The 19,434-nt window shown below is 37.2% G+C and overlaps 1 protein-coding gene and 1 pseudogene across 1 annotated transcript in view; both read left to right on the forward strand.

Moving 5' to 3' along the window:
• The first annotated feature begins 227 nt into the window (after window positions 1-227).
• Window positions 228-19,434, forward strand: part of LOC107712759 (adhesion G protein-coupled receptor B2-like) — a 219,957-nt gene continuing 200,750 nt past the window's right edge. Inside the window, exon 1 of the mRNA XM_016518097.1 lies at window positions 228-439. The gene's annotated coding sequence lies outside the window, so the exon portion shown is untranslated. The remainder of the gene's footprint in view (window positions 440-19,434) is intronic.
• LOC107712762 (60S ribosomal protein L10-like) lies at window positions 1,599-2,334 on the forward strand (annotated as a pseudogene).

Below are 19,434 nucleotides of genomic sequence, written 5' to 3' on the forward strand. Positions count from 1 at the left end.
GATTGGGAATAAACGGATAGATCGGCGTTTCCCGTTGCAGAGCGCACTCAGTGTGTTTGGAATACAGAGACGCAGCGTGGAATTACTGGAGCCCTCAGTTTGTGAACTAGTCAATTCGTTTTCTTCCGCATTTAATTGTTTTATCGCATTTTTCTTATTTCCCTTCTTTGTTTTCTCTTCTGTTTTTTTTTAAAAAAAATTTATTTTGTTTGATTAGGTTTGTTGTTTCCCCCTTTTATTCCAATGTTATTTAGAGTTTTTTTTTGTTATTTTTTTATTTTCTCATCGTCTGAAAATAGCTCGGATTCGTATTTTGCGAGGGTAGATTGTGGTAAAAGATACTCAATCTCAAACTGAGTCGTGTCATGGATGGCAAATTGTATTTGCATCTACGGAACAAATCGGGGGATATAGAATAACTACTGCTGACAGAGAAAAGGTAGGCTATGTTAGTGCTTCTGTTTCTTTTAATATCCATTCGATAACTGTTAATGCGTTGCTTCTCTGTGCATTTGAATTGTCTAAAAAGAGCAGCGTATTATCATAGACCGACCACTTTGAATCCATTTACTTCATGATCCTTTAAGTTGGAATATGTGAAAGTGTCGTCTGTGAATTTGTACTAAGTCTATTTTTTGTCTTCAGAATCAAGTGCACTCTGTATTATACTTATGAGCATCATTCAGAGCAGAAATGCATTCAGGATCGAGGTCTCTATTGCCCTTCCTATTCAAGCCTCGACCATTAACTTAGAGAAAATGTCTTTTTATAGGCTACCAGCCAGACCACGTTCATGGTGAGCTTGCCTTGAGTGACATGATCAATCAGTAAGTCTCAAAGGAAAACTATATGTAGAAAACATTGTGTTGAAGGTTGCGTCTCGTTTTCCCCCTACAGCTGTAGGTTCTGTCTGATTTTTCGTCATATTGTGTCCATATCGACGTTTAAAGACCGTCTCTACTGTCACCGCGCGACTGTAATGTTATTTGAAGGTGATACAACTGTGATTTGGCGCCCGCTGTAGTTGCCTTTCACGCCGCAACTTAAAATAGAATTCAGTTTCTATCAATAACCGACACACTGATAATCGTTTAGTCAATAAGCCAATGCAGCTGTCTTTCAATTAACATTCCCGACCAGGCTTTATGCTAATTAATCAAAGCAAGATTTGTCCGTACAGGTCTGCGGCCGTGAGGAAGAGCAGTCGCCCATCTGTTGAACGCGTCTTCACAACTGCTCTTTCAGCGCCGTTTCTTCTGCAGCCACAAATGATAATATATTCTGCGCTAATACGCTGATCGAAATTTACATTTCTCTTCAGATACCACTACTTTAAGTAGATTTTACTAGAGTAGACGTCCTTTGATGTAATTCTGTTATGGAATGAAGCGCACATGGACGGCACGTGTATTAATCCATTAGAAGGCACGAACGTGATAGTACTTTGCTGTTTTCCACACATTAGAACTGAAATAAAGCAGCGTAATTAAAAAAAAAAAAAATGCTATGGAGTTAAAAATAACATGTCAAATGACTTCTTGTCAGGAGGCCCCGCTCACAAGCTGTGACGTCGATTAGGAGCGTTTTTATTTATCCACCTTATTTTTCAGAGCCTTTCCTCCATTAGCTGAGTGTGTGATCGCAACCATGGGCCGCCGTCCAGCCCGTTGCTACAGATACTGTAAGAACAAGCCTTACCCGAAGTCCCGTTTCTGTCGAGGTGTTCCTGATCCCAAGATCAGGATCTTCGACTTGGGCAGGAAGAAGGCTAAGGTGGATGAGTTCCCCATGTGCGCTCACATGGTATCTGATGAATATGAGCAGCTGAGGCTGCCCGTACCGGTAAAGATGGTTTCCACATCCGCGTGCGCCTGCACCCCTTCCATGTTATCCGTATCAACAAAATGTTATCCTGTGCTGGAGCTGATAGGCTCCAGACTGGTATGCGTGGTGCGTTTGGTAAGCCTCTGGGCACAGTGGCTCGTGTGCACATTGGCCAGGTGATCATGTCCGTGCGCACAAAGGCCCAGAACAAGGAACATGTGATCGAGGCTCTGAGGAGAGCCAAGTTCAAGTTCCCTGGCCGTCAGAAGATCCACATCTCCAAGAAGTATGGATTCACAAAGTTCAACGCCTGCGACTTTGATAACATGCTGGCAGAGAAGCGTGTGGTCCCTGATGGCTGTGGGGTGAAGTACATCCCCAGCTGTGGACCCCTGAGCCACTGGAAGGCCCTGCACGCCAACTAAGCACTCACACATATTCATCTGTGTGAACCAAGGCTCTAATGACCACAAATAAAGTCCATTCTTCAATTTACAAAAAAAAAAAAAACTTATTTTTCAGAGCAGATGCTATTACCTGTGAATGTGCCAGACATCTATTTAATTAGTAGAAATATGCAAACAATGATCAGAATAACAAAGTTTTGGGCGACAAACAAATTACGCAAATTAATAAAAATGAAATAGTTTGCACCATCAACATAACCTAAAATACGCTAATTGAAAGCAACTAAAATCGGAAGCCTTGCACATTCAAATTAAAAATGGCAGCACTCGCTCTTACATTAAAAATAAAGTTAATAGTATGGCATACAGTGATGTTATTTTGGACAACATCTCATTATGTTTATTTTTCATTTTCTGTGCTAAAATATGTTCTATTCTACATACTATTTTTCTGTCATCTTTTTATCTGAGAAATCAACATTGGAGTGTGTGATACATTGTTTGCAGCAATCGTGAATGTGTGTGAATGCATCAACGCTGACTGTCACATTAAAAATCAGTGGATTCACACAGCTTGATGCGTCTCCTATGCAGCGAAAAATGGTTGTAGATAGGGAAGCTTAACTATAATTGGCTCATAACGCCATGAGGGGGCCCCCTGCACTGCGGGGGTGTCCCGTATATGCCTGTGGTAAAAGATGGGAACATTTACCTCAAGGTCAGTGGCCTTCTCACAGCATGTTGCCATGTTACTTTTAGATAAAGGTGGTAAGTTGATGCCATAGTTTTTATAGGTTGTTTGACCTGAATATTTACAATAACTTTTTTAATATATTTACTCTGAAATTAGGCCTACTCACTCACTCACTTGTCCCCCCCTTCCAGCCTCTCAAAAGTCTCTAAGGATACTGACACCATTTAAGGGTTAAGCCTGGCTAATTAATGAGAAATACAAATGGTCTACAGGCTGCTCGGGATAATACCTTTAGCGTGATGTGTGAGAGAGGCATTTATGCTAAGTTGATCAGTTTATGTATGCCTGGCATGCAATGCAGTTGGATTCACTGTACTGTACTGAACCTGTAGCTGTGTGATAACAAGGACTGAATTAGGTCTTTCATGCAATGCTAGATGAAAATGAACAGTGTGAACATGTACGGTAATGTTTCCTCTAAGGCAATGGTTCCAAACCAGGGAGAATCTGCACACTTTCAAGCTGCAAGATGAGTTTTATTTAAAATATTTAAAATAAGTTATATTAAAATTATCCAACTTTACTAAAAAGCTAAAAAAAAACAAGATCCCTATTGAAAAAACAGCATATGCTGGTTAGGTATGTTTTGATGCTGGTTTAAGCTGGTCCTTTGCTGGTTTAAACTGGTCCTTTGCTGGTTTAAGCTGGTCCTTTGCTGGTTTATGCTGGTCATGTGCTGGCAAAGGACCAGCATAAACCAGCAAAATGACCAGCATAAACCAGCAAAGGACCAGCTTAAACCAGCATCCCAGCGTCAAAACATACCTAACCAGCATATGCTGGTTTTTTCAACAGGGATCTAAGATATGTAAATTGAAATCATATTTTCACTTTGGTCGAAATGCACAGCTGAGCTCTCACTCTGACTTTTTTTTTAATGCAGAGGTCTGTACGAGTTTCATTCAGAAGTCATTTTAGCATTCCTTTAAAGGGAAACAAATGTCAAATCATGATTAGATGCAACTTCTCAGAGAGTGTTTTAGCATAGTTATAGTGTGATGTGCTTTAGCATGCTAGCATTTTAGCATGGTAAAACCCTCTTTGAATTTTGTTTTTTTATATACAGAATCCATATGTTTGTATTTGAGGTGTTATGGATATTATGTTCAGTATAGTCTGTCTGATTCTTCATGGTGTGGAACCCACTTCCGGGTGTCTGTCAGAATCTACTGCAGATGAATGCTTTAATAAATAGTTGCAGTCAAAAAAAGACTGGTGCAGTTAACTAGGTGTTGTGCAGAGACAATATTTCTGATTTAACAGTTATTAATTTTTGAATGCTGAGCAAGGGAAATTCCATGAGTCCAAGTGCTGAGATTACATTGAAGTATATCATTCTGCAACCAGGATGCACATAAGTGGTTTTGTGCCGCTGTGTATTGAACCTTCCTCATGAGGACTTCGGTGGCTTTGTTCAATACAAGGTTATAGTTATTTGTTGAATGGCCTTATTGAAGGGCTGCACTTACAGTACATTAGCGTCTGAAACATGTCTGATTGGGGGCTGGTGGGCATGCAGACATATTATACAGGGCTTCCTGAACACAAACACAGTACTTGTTTAGACAACTGACTGACTTATCAATTATGAAAATAAGGAGTTTTGCAAATCCCTAGTTTAATTACAAAGCTGCCCACTCCTGCAGAGTGGTACACACTGTCCCTTACAATGAATTTCTTCCTGCTTTCTTCAAGTCCCATTACTGGCATCTTGCATTTTATGTTTTTATTTATTGTTTTGCCACTGAGCATAACCAAATTAATTTGTCAAGTGTACATAAAGCTGTTTATTCTTTTCTGCACATTTAATATCAAAAAGATCAGTTGCATATCGGTAACACTTTACAGTAAAGTCTCATTTGTTAACATGAACTGTGAGCAATATATTTTTTACAGCATTTATTAATATTTTTTAATATTAGATAATAAAAAATACAGTTGTTCATTGCTTGTTCATGTTAGCTCACAGTGCATTAACTAATGTTAACAGATACAACTTTTGATTAAAAAAAATGAGTTAGTAAATGTAGAAATTAACATTAAGATTAATAAATTCTGTAGAAAACTGTTCATTGCTAGCTCATGTTAACAAACCTTATTGTAATTGTAATGTTACCCATATATTATTTGTTTTAGCCTACTTTTACCCATTTGAAGAGTATTTCGGTACCAGTATTGACTAATATATGAACGAAAATGTTTTTAAAACATATTCGTATTAGTGGATATTAGATATTTAATTATGCATGCTCGTTTCCCTTATTTTTACATTTGGATTACCTTTGCCATCATCTAACCCTCAATTAAAGTTCATTTTTAATAACAGTTCATGTAGTGCATTTTCATGTAAATCTTTAGCAAATCTCAAAATGAATATCTGTTTTCCACTGTACGTTATATTGTTGTGATGCATAAATTCATGTACAACATTTAAAATGAATGATTTTGGTATTTTTTATTTAGTATTTGCAGTTTTTTTTTTAATTAAGACAAAATTGTATCAAAGTTTAATATCAGACATTTATCAGTTACCACACTCTAAAAAATACAACCCAGTGCTGGGTAAAATAGGGACAAGCCCAGCAATTGGGTTGTTTTGACCCAGCGGTTGGGTTACTACCCAGAAGGTTGGGTTAAACATTTAACCCAACCGCTGGGTCAAAACAGCCCAATTGCTGGGTTTGTCCCCATTTTACCCAGCACTTGGTTGTATTTAACCCAGCATTTTTTAGAGTGCACCAGCCATAACATAATTATTGCCCAGCATTTTAACACTGATGCATTCCCACGTACGATCCATAATTATTTTATTTTATTTTACTTTTTTAATGTATGGCTGCATTTCATGTTAAAATGAAATGCCAAATGTTATTAAATATGTCATCAAAGAGCGGGCTTTGAATATTGTCTTTGACAACGTGAGGCTTTTGCTGTAATATATCTGTTGCCTTTGAAAAGCAAGAGGGATATCGCTGGCTGTGCGGGAGCTACGTGATCCTCTAAGAGAGACTGATGCTCCTCACCGTCTCCTGCATGTGAAGGGTGTAGAGAACTGCATATGGACCGTGAGCCAGGCAACAGCTTGGTCTTGCCTGGTTGAGTGGTCCCTGGCTGTTGCATTGTTTTAGAAAAACACCCCATCCATTTCCGCTTTGGCCCATACGCCAATGTGTTCATGCAGCACCTCACTGAAAATATGGTATATCAGGTTTAGTCAGTGAGATAAAGCATGTTTTAATTCTTGCAAACACTGTCAGCTCACATTCACTGGCTTGGAAAGCCCTGGTGAGCAATACCGCCTGACAAATGCGTTTTAGCCTCTTGTCTGTGCTTCGACAGGCTTTCCTGTCTGTCGTCCTCCAGCACAACTGCGTTATCTGTTATCAGCTCTCGGCCCCAGAAACGTGATCATTCAGGAAAGCCAAATCTAGTTCGGCTTCCATTGTTCATGTCGTGGCATAATGCTGGAAGTCTGCGTTTTGAGGCACAGATGCTGCGATCAACAGGGTGCCTCTGGCTCCTACCCATCTTCATGTGTCAATATTTGTAGTGGTCCATTTTGTGTGCAGGACCCTCAATTTGTTGAAAATGACTCTAATTGCATGAGTGCAACCCTCTACAATGCGACTAAATCTTCACTCAGGCGACTAAATGATGTCTAATATTAGCCAATGGCTAATAAATTCTCAGATTTTACTCGCCAGTGTGTGAGTTGGAGGCCAAGTATAAGTTTAGCGCAGATATATTTTCACTCGCCGAACACTCTCTGACTGAGCGCTTCAGAGTTTCACTCTCCGTCAAGCGATCTGTGCTGTTTTTCAGTTCATCTAAATGGATGCGCAGCGCACCTGTATTTAACGTACCGTAAATTCTAGTGTGAAGGCGCACACCTTGCCGTCACTTTGACTCACACACACGCAGAGAGAGAGAGAGAGAGAGAATTGACGCGCTACGTGTAAACGATATTCTTTGTTGTATTTTCTTGTCAAAATAACAGCATTCCTTTGGAATTCTTTAGCTTTTAAGAACTGCCGGGTTTCTCGGTAGTGGGCGGAACTAATGCGCAAACGACAATCTCATTGGCTGGTGCTCACCTATTATCGTCCCTGTTTTGATTTCAGCAAATCAGTTCGAGCGAACGCTGACAAAGTGATTAATATTCATGAATCCAGTAGCTAATTAATCCTTAGTTGGTTTTATATTGTTCTTATTAGTAGAATTCGTATCATTATTATCTAATCAGTATTTCTGTTAGCTTTTCCCCAATGTTTTCTTTTTTCTTTTTTTTACAGAAACACTGAATGACCAAAAAAGCACCACCACCAGTCCGAAGTTCAGACTAATATGCATTCATACATGGTTATCAAGTTTTAATTCTAATTACAAAAGTTCTATAATTAAATAACATTGATTATCATATTATAATGCTTGACTGACTGATGTTAAGAGTGTACTTTCAGATATTTATAAAACTGTGCCATTTCACAAACAAAGAAATATATATATATATATATGTGGCCAACATGTATTAGAGAAAAACATTTATTTCATAATGAGATTCCCCCCCATTTTAAATTCTTATTTTTTAATGAAAGGTTAGATTTTTGTACATTTTTTAAATAAAAGATCAATAGGATTAACAATGCAGATTTATTTTCACAGCCTTTTTTGATCATATTCACCAAGGGTACCAACAATTCTGACCACGACTGTGTGTGTATATATATATATATATCAGTCTGGCGAGTAAACTAAAAAAATTACTAGCCAATGGCGATTCAATTGCCAAGGTGTCCGTAGAGGGTTGGAGTGTTACCAAATTAATTGTTGTTTAAAAATAAATATCATACATATAGCAGGCAAACTTATTTAAAGGGATAGTGCAAGCAAAGACGGAAATTCTGTCATTGTTTGCTAACCCTAATGTCATTCCAAATCTGTATGACTTTATTTTTGAATGTTTATTGTTTTTGTGCATACAATGCTAAAACAACTTTGACAAAAACAGCGTTGACAACACAAACCCGGACACATTTTTCCAAAGACCAAAGAAAGCTATGATGACAGAATTATTTTTTGGTGAACTATCCCTTTAAGATCTAAGCAAGCCATGAGCACAGTGACAAGCCATTTGTCAATAAGTGAGAACACAGTCATGGGCTGATATGATGGGCTTTTTGATGCAAGTATCTATCCTTGTTGTCCTCTGGTCAACCATTTGGAGCTGTCATCATCTTTCTCAGTCCTCCAGTGACTCTGGGACTTGTAGCGGTGCACTCTGCGGTTTCAGCACGCTGCCCGGCAGCAATATTTGCTTTTATGTAATGTTTTTTTCCAATATGTTCAGCCAAGAGAGAAAGTTAAAACCTCACAGATTGTATTGATTCTTTGTCTCTAAGCCTCTGTGCCGTTGTACAGGAGAACCCCTGAGACTCTGAAGCAACACAAGGTCTTGATGGCTTTTTCCCCTCACTGCATTTTTACGGTCAAACTCAATCTCTCATTTTGTGTTTGACTCCGAGCTCTGAATTTCACTTCCTGACAGTTCTATAGTTGGGTGTCATAGAGGGCCGCTTTGTCATTGGTATTTGTCAGTCGGCACACTCTGTGATTCATTACTGCCCCTTTTTTTTCCAAGTTTTTTTTTGTTTTTTTTAACTTCTTAGATTTTGTCTGTATTACTCAAACGATTGGAACACTTGACTGGCAATGAGTGCAGAGCAAAGAGAACAAGTAGTCTCTTCAGCAGTTGAGCAGCTGACTGTGCAACGTACTAAAAGTGCATTAAAAGAGAAGTATGAACAAAAAAAGTTTAATTGTAGACTGATATTTTTGAACAAGACAGCTGCTGTTCAAAAAGTAATCAGATTTAAGAATGAACAAATCTCTAATTAAGACAAACAGAAAATCACTCTCCATTAAAAAGCAAGCTGTTTAAATAGCAAAACTGTTTTCTTTTCAAATGATTGGATGATTTGACAAACTGGATTAGTAGGTTTTTTTTCTATATCTAATTGTAATTTGTTATACATTTATTACTCAAGTTACATTTGTGTCACTTATTACAACTGATGCAGGAAATGAATGACTAGAGAATATACGGTGGGAATATACAGTAGGAAACAAACATTTTGATTTGTAATATAAGCTAAATGCATTTATCTCATAAAGATGCACAATTTGCTTGGTAGATGCCTATAAATTAGTCAGTGAAAAGTATGACAATTGTCTGAAGTGCTATTATGTCAGAAATGACAGTAATTCTTCAGGCAATTCCTGCACCATGGTGTAACAACAACATGGGTAACATTGTACTAGTATAGTGCCACAACAGCACTGTTTTTTCAATGGCAAGATGAAGTTTGTGTCTAGTTGTAACTGACCAAATTTAAAATTCTGATGTCAGCATAATTGTATTAATTGCTGTTCATGTATACTCTTAAAATCATAAAGTTGCATTATGAAATATAATATGTCACAAATGGGAGATATACATTTGCCTAAAAAAATTAACATCAATTATTTTATTTTATTTATTTAGGCCTGTATATTGTTTTTACTATTAGATGGAAACAGGCGGTCTTCTATTCCTTTAATGCCAGGATGTTATATTTGGATTTATTTGATTTGTTCACAATTGTTGACTCTGCATTGCTCAGGACTTATCCACTGTTTGTTTTGAGCTATTTATGTAGCTTTATAATTCCCAGTTAGGGAGGGACAGAACACTATTAATTCTATTGTAATTCTATTGAACACTATTGTTTCTCTTTACAGTTTGCTTATTACGTGCCCCTCTCCAGGGTTTCACATGTCCCTTTTGCTAAAAATATAGGCTCCAAAAGTTTTTTTTTTTTTTTTTTTTGCAGTGATGCCATAGAAGAAACATTTTTAGTTCCCCATAGAACCTTTCAGTGAACAGCTGTTTTTCTTAAAAGGGACACTTTACAATTCTAAAGAACCGTTTTAGATTTACCGCACGCATTATGATAGACCTATAGAAAAAAATATTTGAATCCATCTGACCCTTCCACAAAGAACCTTTAATATCTTTGCACCCTTTTCTAAATCTAAAAAGTGGTGTGCAGTGGTGTTCAAGGCAAAGTCCTCAGTTTTTTTTTTTTTTTTATCATCAAATGTAAACTCATGTCCCAGTCACATTTACTTGGTTATATAAACATTACTTAAACGATCAGGCAAAGAAGAAGAAGAAGAAGAAGAAGAAAAAACAATTATAGTTTATATTTTTACATTAACAATATAATCAATATTCTATTTATTAAAGCCATGTGAATCTCATCAAGTTAGTGTTTTTAAGCATTTTACATTTATTCCAAAATAATAACTCAAGGCAGTAACAATTTAAACAATACATTTTATTTGTCCAGTTATTCTTTTTATTAGTTTTAACTATTTTTGAATTTTTTGGGATCATTAGCCATCAAAGCTCAGTAAATATTGTTTAGAGACACAGAGATTTACTTTAAATTTCACCAAACTGATTACTCACTAAAAACTCCCACAGATCATGTTTTCATGCCATTTTCAGTCTTATTTTGACGTTACAAAGTGGTTATATCTAAGTGTGTGAGTTGTTTACTGATTTGCGAACGCGGAGTGTGCATGAACACAAGAGGCGGGATTAATCGCATGAAAAAAACATGACCAGTCATATCCAATCATATCGTGATGGAGGCATTGCCTCCTCTCACGTGAATTTCCCCCATTCATTCTCAATTATCCCCCACCAAACTCACGGCATGCTTTAAGGGTCTGTTAAAACTCAGTGGGCTCAGGGGAGGCGAGAGAGACGCGGACTCCCGTTGTAACTTTACCTGTTGGTGTCGCTGTTGGACAATGTTTCTTTAGAAAAAATGAGTGATTCATACAGTTTTTAATGTTATATTTTGTAATATTGGTGGTTTTTTTTTTTAACTGATTTTTTTCCCCCTCATCCAATAATTTGAAGAGACACTGCCTCCCTTGCCTCCTCGGAGGAAATGGCCCTGATATATGTATACATTTTATTTTTTTCCTAAATTAATGGTTGTCCTAATTCTACACATCTGGCCACTTCACCTTCTCTGAGTGGCTTGGGCTAGCATCTTCCTGCTTTAATATTTTGGTTAGTGTTAGCAGTTCCCCAAACGCTTATTAAGCTCCAGCATTGGCATGTACAGATTAGTGGCAGTTTATTAAGATCAAGCAGAAGCGAATCCTGTGTACACGCATGAACATGCCCCTGGAGCCAACCCAATTCAGTAAATCATGCTTTGATAAACTGTTTGTCCTTTAAAGCATTTTCACAGCAGCCACTCTCAGTAATTAAATATACACAGAATGCTGTGTAGTGTAATCTACTGGCAGTAGACACACTCTATGTGTTTGTACACAGAGTTCCCAGTAGATCTCTGATGTGGCCTGTGGAAAAAAGTTCATATGCACTGTCGAGGCAATATCATCATCATGTTGTTACATTTTAGAGGTCTTGTACTAAGTGGTCAGCATTTAGCTTGGAATAATCTGATTGGATCTTGAAGGCCCTCTGACAATTACGCTGATGTGTTTGCAGACTAGCAACATGGGCTGAACTAACTTCAACCACTCTGCACAGGTTTCATCTTCCTTCCTGCTGTAACCAAGAGCCTTTTATGCATATTCGCTGTAGCTGTCTGTGAAACCTCTGTCACAGAGATCAATTATTGTGCGTGGGAAGACCACAATGCTAATGATCTCAACTGCTTTTGCACAGCTAGTTATGCTTACTGTAGCTATGCATAATGTATCGGACTCATATGAACAGGATTAGGAAAAAAAAAAATAGAAAGAGTGCTGCATTAAAACTTGATTATTACAAGTCTTCAAACATCAGTTTGTTAGCCAACCGGAAGGCTAATTCACAATGGATTCCCAATTTTTTAAGCAGTTTTTGATTTTTAAGGTCATTTAACTTGTCAAAATTGTAAGGTCAGAATCACTTGAAGAGACTTTTGTATCTACAAATTAAACTTACATTCAGTTGTACTTCAGTGTTGCTTACAGGTTGCTGTATAAGGACTACTATATTTTTCCAATACGTCAAGCATGCAGATTCACATTTTTCACACCAACGTCAAAGTTTGAAGTCTGACTAACTGTAAGTTATACGGTAAATTAAAATTAAAGTCAACAGACCTTATTTTACGCATAAATCTAAAACCCATTGGTAATTTCAGACAAACCATTGTGAAAATTGTGCTAAGCAGACATAGCTGATGTTGTAATCTGAAAATGATTGGCCAATTATTGGCCAATTTCACTGCATGAGTCCGTCAATATGAACGCTGAGTCGTAGTCTTGTTTCTCCAACTTTGAAAGTTCTTTAAAGGGTCTTTGAATGGTTGATCTTTAATTTTTAATTTTAAAGTTGTTTATTATTTTGGTCATTAATTCTAAACTGGTCTTTTGTTTATATAGATCAATTATGTAAACATTGCCAACGAGTGAACTCCATCACTTGTTTCTCTGCAGGCACAGTATTATCATCTCCCACACTTCTGGCTTCTGCTCAAAGCTCCATATCACCCATCTCAGTATGACGTTGCTGTTAGTCAGTCATTCTCTGCTTCATTCTCAACCAAATCAGTCTCTTTTTGTTCCTGCCTCTCTTGATTTCCTCCATAATGATGATCAGATTATCAAGCTGGGAATATGAGGCTGATACATCAGGGCAAGAATAAGTAGTTAAGTAAACGTTGAAGAGTTGCAATCAGCAGATCTATCCCTTAGTGCTAAAAGGCCACTGTGGCCAAACATGAGTTTGACTACATGGATATGAATCACATGCAGTCCAAAGGCATTAAATGGAGTAGATCCAAAGAGATCCAGAGAGTCTTAAATCTAACCTGACTGTTCTGCTGTTCTTTTCAGTTTAATGTCTTTTCAATTTAATTTGTCTCCAAATAAGTTGCAACCAAAACCACCAGATCGTAAACCAGCATTTGCCAGTCACTGACACTTTTCTAGTATGTGCACCTTTGAGACTCACTATGACTAATCCTAGATGCTAAAACAGATTTCAAACTGGTAACAAACCAGAATTCATACTGCATTCACACTGGTTTTTAAAAAATGCATTCAACCAAATTGGTAAAAACTGCATTCAACCAAATACAATCTCTGATTTGAAAATTGTTTTGAAATTTCAACCAGATTTCAAAAACTGCATTCAACCAAATTTTCAAAAATTCCATTTAAATCTGATTGCAAAAAGTACATTCAGTTCAGATTGCAAACTGCATTAAAACCAGATTCCAAAAACTGCATTCAAAGTAGATTTCAAAAACTGCATTCAAAATAGATTTCAAAAACTGCAATCATATCAGATTCCAGAAACTCTTTTTGAATCCGATTTCAAAAACTGCATTCAAATTCGATTTCAAACTGGTTTCAAACTGAAATTTCAACCTGGAAATCATTCCTCATCCATTTTTTGATGTTCCCAGAAAAACAGTGCAGAAATGACGAAAAGCTTCCTTGGAATTATAGATTATATGGATTAATCATGATTATATGGAATAATCACATTGCTATATGCACGAGCTTGAATGAGAAGAATGATTTTCAGGATCATTACTACAATCAGCGATTATTTGTGAATTGCACACCAATACGTTACATGTCCACAGGATGATGATCTTTGGCCTTGTAGTGTGTACTTGGCATTACTGAAAGGAACATTTTAGGTGTCTACTGTGTATATCATCCTCGGAGATGAATAAATACCAGTTCAGCAAAAGTTGTGCATAGGGGTAGTGTAGCGGTGGACTTCATGTTACAGCATCACTGGTAACAGCTCACTGGAGAGTACTCTGATTAGATGGCAGGTTCCCAGAAAGCTTTATGTTAATATATATGATGTAATGAACAAGCCTGTCTCATCTTCCTCGCCTGTGGCGCACATATTAATTGCATGTCCAAAATAGTTTATTAATCTGTCTTTTTATTAAGAAGTATCTGCCACAGAAACTTTGCAGTCCTGTCATTTCAGAAGAAATGCCTTGGAGACCCATACAGCATGTCATATTGAGGCCCTGGGAATGAAAATATAGCTATATATATCCCCCCCAAGGGTTCAGAAAATGGCAAGATGTGCATAATCAATGCATGTAGGTATTTTTTTTTTTTTTTTTTTTGCAGGATCTGGGGGCGGTATCTCAGGTGCTGACATGTACAGTATGAGTTAATTACATTCAATTTAAAGTTAATTTAACAAAAGGCCTAGTTTTGTTGGGGTCAGGCCTTTTAATTAATTTAATTGTGTGTGAAATTCTGTTTATTAAAAATAAATAAATACACACAATTGTGTTTGAATCATTCATTTAATTTAAAATCAACCCGTTAAGAGCACTTTGGGCTTCATTAAATCGGTTTTGACCTCTGCCCTGGCTCTGCTTTTCCCAAAGGGTTTCCTGTGTTGCCATATTGTGACACATTTGCTTTCTAATTAGGATTTGAAAATGGTTCTTAATAGTCTACCAGCACATGCACACTTAAAAAGCAGTGCTTGAAGCTCAGTGGCGATGGCATCTGTCAGACCTCTCCCTTTTGCCATTATTATGCCTAGCTGATAAAGGATTTACGTAACTTGCACTTTTATCCATATGCAATTAATTTCTGTAATTCGACACCCAAGGGTGGCCACGTCATCCTGTTACTGCCTGCTGCCAGCCAGTTCAGCAGTGATGCTCTTATGACACCAAATTGGTGAGTGGCTCTAGATATTATGGTTATAAAATAGCGGGGTTGGCAATGCTGTGGTTAGGCTTTTATATAAAATAAATAACCACAAATTGTAGGAAGGTGAAAGGGAGAAAAGTGTCCAAGTGGGGATTGTGTAGCATGGAACAAGGTCACATTGTGAATGCAAGCAAGTCTATTGTGCTGTTTTTACACTGCAAAGCCTAATGTAAAGATCCAACACACTCTCATGGCAATTTGTAACTATTTGACGTTTTGGTGAATTGGTGGCTAATTTGTTCGAGTTTGTACACTCTCATTTGTACAATCTGCTTACGCTCCACTGAATGGTTAGTTTTAGGGGTGGACCTTCATGATTGAAAAATATTTTGTTTATGATCGAAAAATCTTTTATTATAGAAAAATCTTTATAGAAAAAAAATGTGTGTTTCCTTTTACGAGTCACATTCTACAAATTAATATGAAATCGCCACCTTGTAAAATATTAAAATTTTCTCCTGAGATTGGGTTGAAAGGTCGTTTTTGCACCATCTCTTTACATGTGCTTAAGACATAACTGACTGTTTATATCAATAGTTTGTCAAGATGAGCATTTTGACCAAGAAGTGCATTTGACAGTTTACGTGCACAGCTGTGTGACTGCGAGGCGCTGTACAGAGCACATGCTCACATGCATGGTAGTTAGCCGGCGCTTGTTATAATAGACAACATTCATCTACAGAGTTAACTCTAATACTGTAGAAAGATTTGTATCTATACTTTGTGATTTTAATATAGATCTAGTGTCAAAGTGTCATCCTTGGTCAGTTGAGTGATTAATTTACAATTAAATTTATGCATTTAGCAGACACATTTATCCAAAGCATCTTACAAAAGAGGGAAAAAAGCATTTGTCAAAGAGCCCACAATATTTGTAACATACAATGCCAAGTTTATTAGACAACTAGATTAGAAAGCAAACTAGAGAAGATGAGAAATCAACTACTCTTCATAAGTTTGGGGTTAGTAATATTTTTAAAAATGTTTTTAAAAGAAGTTTCTTATGCTCACCAAGGCTGCATTTATTTGATAAAAATTGCATTAAAAATGGTTATGTTCCAAAATGTTATTATAATTGAACTGTTTTCTATTTTAATATATTTTAAAAAGTACTTTATTTCTGTGATGGCAAATCTGAATTTTCAGCAGTCATTAATTTAATCTTCAGTGCCACATCCTTCAGAAATCATTCTGATATGCTGATTTGATGCTCAAGAAGCATTTCTTACTACTATCAATGTTGAAAACAGATGTGCTGCTTAATATTTTTGATGAAGCCGTGATATATATTTTCCTCAGGATTCTTTGAATAGAAAGTTCAAAAGAACAGCATTTATTTCAAATAGAATATCTTTTGTAAAATTATAAATGTCTTTACTGTTAATTTTGATAAATTTAATGCGTTATTGCGGAACAAAATTATTCATTACTTTCTAACATTTTTTTGAATGGTAGTGTGTGTGTGTGTGTGTGTGTGCGCGCGTGTAATTTATGATGAGGCAATGTGACAAGCATGCTACTGTTTTAGCATTTATCATGGTATATATAATGGCTATAATGCCTAATATATCACTATGTAGTATTCACCAAGTAGTATTTCATTCTGAACATCGTGTGATAAACGAAAGCTAGTGTATTAACATATATAAGGCAAGAGAAAAATAAATCCAGATATCAATTTGCGTGGGTATTGTCGGCCCTTTCAACGTCCTCATGTGAAACGCAGTCAAATGCAGCTCCTTCCTACACAGGTCTACTAAAAACTAGAATATAAACATTTTCAGGCTTTGTGCTGTCGTCAAAAGCCTAGTGCAGTAAGCCTTGTTTTCATCTAGCTATAGTGTGACTGCGTAATGGCTTTTGGTTGCTCCTGACTCAAAGGCTTCTCAGGGGAGGTGGATGTTCAATGAATGACGAGTCAGGTAAGGATATGTGTTTTTCTTTCTATTCCGTTCCAAAGTGCAAGTGCTACGTCTGCGGATTAAATCATCATGCATTCGTGCGGTGGCCATCCGAGTGCTGTGATCCCAAAGGAAACATTTGATTTATAATCTTCCTTAGGTCTTGTTTCTTTCAATACTCTGTCTTTTACTCTCCCTTCCTTCCTCTGCCATCATCTTTTTTTGCCAGATTAATGAATGAGATAAGTCAGCTCTGTTTTGTCGGTCTAGCAGTCTGTACTTTAAAGGTCTTGGGATGTCTGACCTTCAAAACCCACTCACTTTATACAGGATTTTCGGGAGCATTTGAATACATATTGATATTCTTAGATTCAAACATAATGGAAACGTCTCTGAATTGAGAAGCGGCTTATGCAGTGAAATGCAAAGACTCCATCAGTTGGAGTAATATTTTTAGGTGCTGACTTTCATTTTCCTCGATAGCTCAATACAGGCGGTGATGACCATCTCTCCAGCCCCGCTGCCTGTTTTTCGGCTCATCTGTGGCTTGACTAATTATGGCCTCCAGCATTAGGCCTGAGAACAAAGAATTTGCACAAAGCTGCCAAGCAAGGCATCTCACAGACAGGCATTGTCCTACCCCATCATCTGACGCTGATCGATGGATTTCTTGGCAAATTCGCATGGGTAGAATTTTAAAAATGTGTAAATAAAGAGCACAGCTACTGCTTCCAGGGAAAAGTCATATGTGGAAGACTGCTGCGCTGCATTATGCCAGAGTCCCTCTAATGCATATTTCTCTTCCCAGACTGGCTCCCCTGTGATCAAGCAACAGTTTATGTAATGCAATAGATCTCTGGCAATAAGAATAAGGCTTTAGCCCGAACTGGGACAAGATAAATTGGTTTAATAATATCTGGTGGCTGGAACCGGTCACTCCTCTTTAAAATAAGGACAGTCATTTTTAATGTGCTACTTGATGTAATCATTGACTGGCTGTAGCCCAGGTAATATCAGAGAGCATGATTAGATGTATCTCTCTTCCCCTGCTTCAGGGCAGCAAAAGTTTATCGTAAAGCATTTCAGTAAGTAGAAATGCAGTAAAGAAGGGACTTGTACAAATAAATTGTAGTGGAGAATGGTATGAAATGGCATGATGCACATGGGTGAAATATTGAATATGTGAGACCAGGGACTTTTCAGAAAACATAAATAACTGAATCAACTTGATGTGATCAGATTTAGATAAGACACGATAATGTGACTAAATGGTTATATACCCAATTGTACTGCTTGTGCCACAAAGTTTTGTTAGAGGTCATGCTGGTGCAACTAGTTGTAAATATGTGCATTATTATATTCTCATCTCTTTCAGAAAAAAATAACTGAAGTTACTTGAGGATATCTCATTTAGATAAGGCAGAACTCTATACCGAGGATAAATGGTCATAAAATGCAACTGTTTGTCCTCCTGGTGCAACTAAGTTAGAGGTCATGCTGGTCAAACCTCTGTCTCAACTCTGTTAAAGGAATAGTTCAATAAAAAATGAAAATTTACTCACCCTCAGACCATCCAAGATGTACATGAGTTTGTTTCTTAATATGAGCAGATTTACATCACTTGCTCACCAGTGGATCCTCTGCAGTGAATGGGTGCTGTCTAGGGGTGTCGTAACAGGGAAACGGGGGATGTTCGGACAATTCCAATGGCCCTGATCAGAAAGAGGACCCAGGCCAAATTCCTCCCATTCTCACTTTTTTTTTTTGGTGAATTATTCCTTTAAGGCCTGTTTTAGCTCAGTCCCAATGTCTTATGATTGTAGAGTGGCCTTATATAATTTAATTTATTTACTAATTTATTTATTTCATTTTACAGATGTTACTGTTGTTGATATTTGTAATCATCTGCATCTCCAAACTTAAAACCAGTTCTTTACTCTCAAATGTACTTTTATGTGGGACAAAAAGTGCTGCATTATTGGTAATTTCACCTTTTGGTCCTATAAAGTAATAAAATCACTACTTATTCTAATCATATGTCAGGCTGCCGTACTGTAAGATGCCAATATGACATTTCCTGTTAAAGTGTCACTACTTTTGTAATGTATAGTTTATTTTTTTTAAAAGTTTTCTACATTTATGATATTGTATAAATCATGTCCAGAAATTAAAACCATATCAGAATGTATGAAATAGCACAGAATATCCGTTGATCTGTTAGATACCTTAGTTCTGACTCTCCTCTCATTAACTCTGCTGTTGCTGAGCGTATTCTACCAATCTGATCCATTAACTGGAAAAGTTGTATGATTAAAAAAAAATAGGCAGCCAACTTTGCTAATTACACTGATTCCATTCATAGGCAGCTTATGGCCCATTGCCAACTGCATTACACTCTGCTTACTAAACAATACCACAATTTTACCTAACTGATCAGTGTTGACTGATCTAGTCACTAATCACTTGTTCGATTGTAGTCATTTGTGTGCTTATGCTGAGGCATGAAATCTGTATTAGAGGTGCACTAATTGATGTTTTCCATCCTAAAAAAAAAAACCTCTAGTCTTAGACTTTATACTGACACCTGTTGGTGTGGATGTATGCAAGAATGTCTCCAGGTTACGTATGTAACCATGGTTCCCCGAAGGGAACGAGACGCTGCATCCGAAGACACTACGGGAACGCCCCCAGCGTGACCGTGCTCTGAATCACATGTGTAATCAGTCCAATGGAAGGGCGAGACGTCATAGGCGGGTGACGTAGCGACCAG

Source organism: Sinocyclocheilus rhinocerous, unplaced genomic scaffold (genome assembly GCF_001515625.1).
Source record: "Sinocyclocheilus rhinocerous isolate Xijiao unplaced genomic scaffold, SAMN03320098_v1.1 scaffold1590, whole genome shotgun sequence".
NCBI lineage: Eukaryota > Metazoa > Chordata > Actinopteri > Cypriniformes > Cyprinidae > Sinocyclocheilus > Sinocyclocheilus rhinocerous.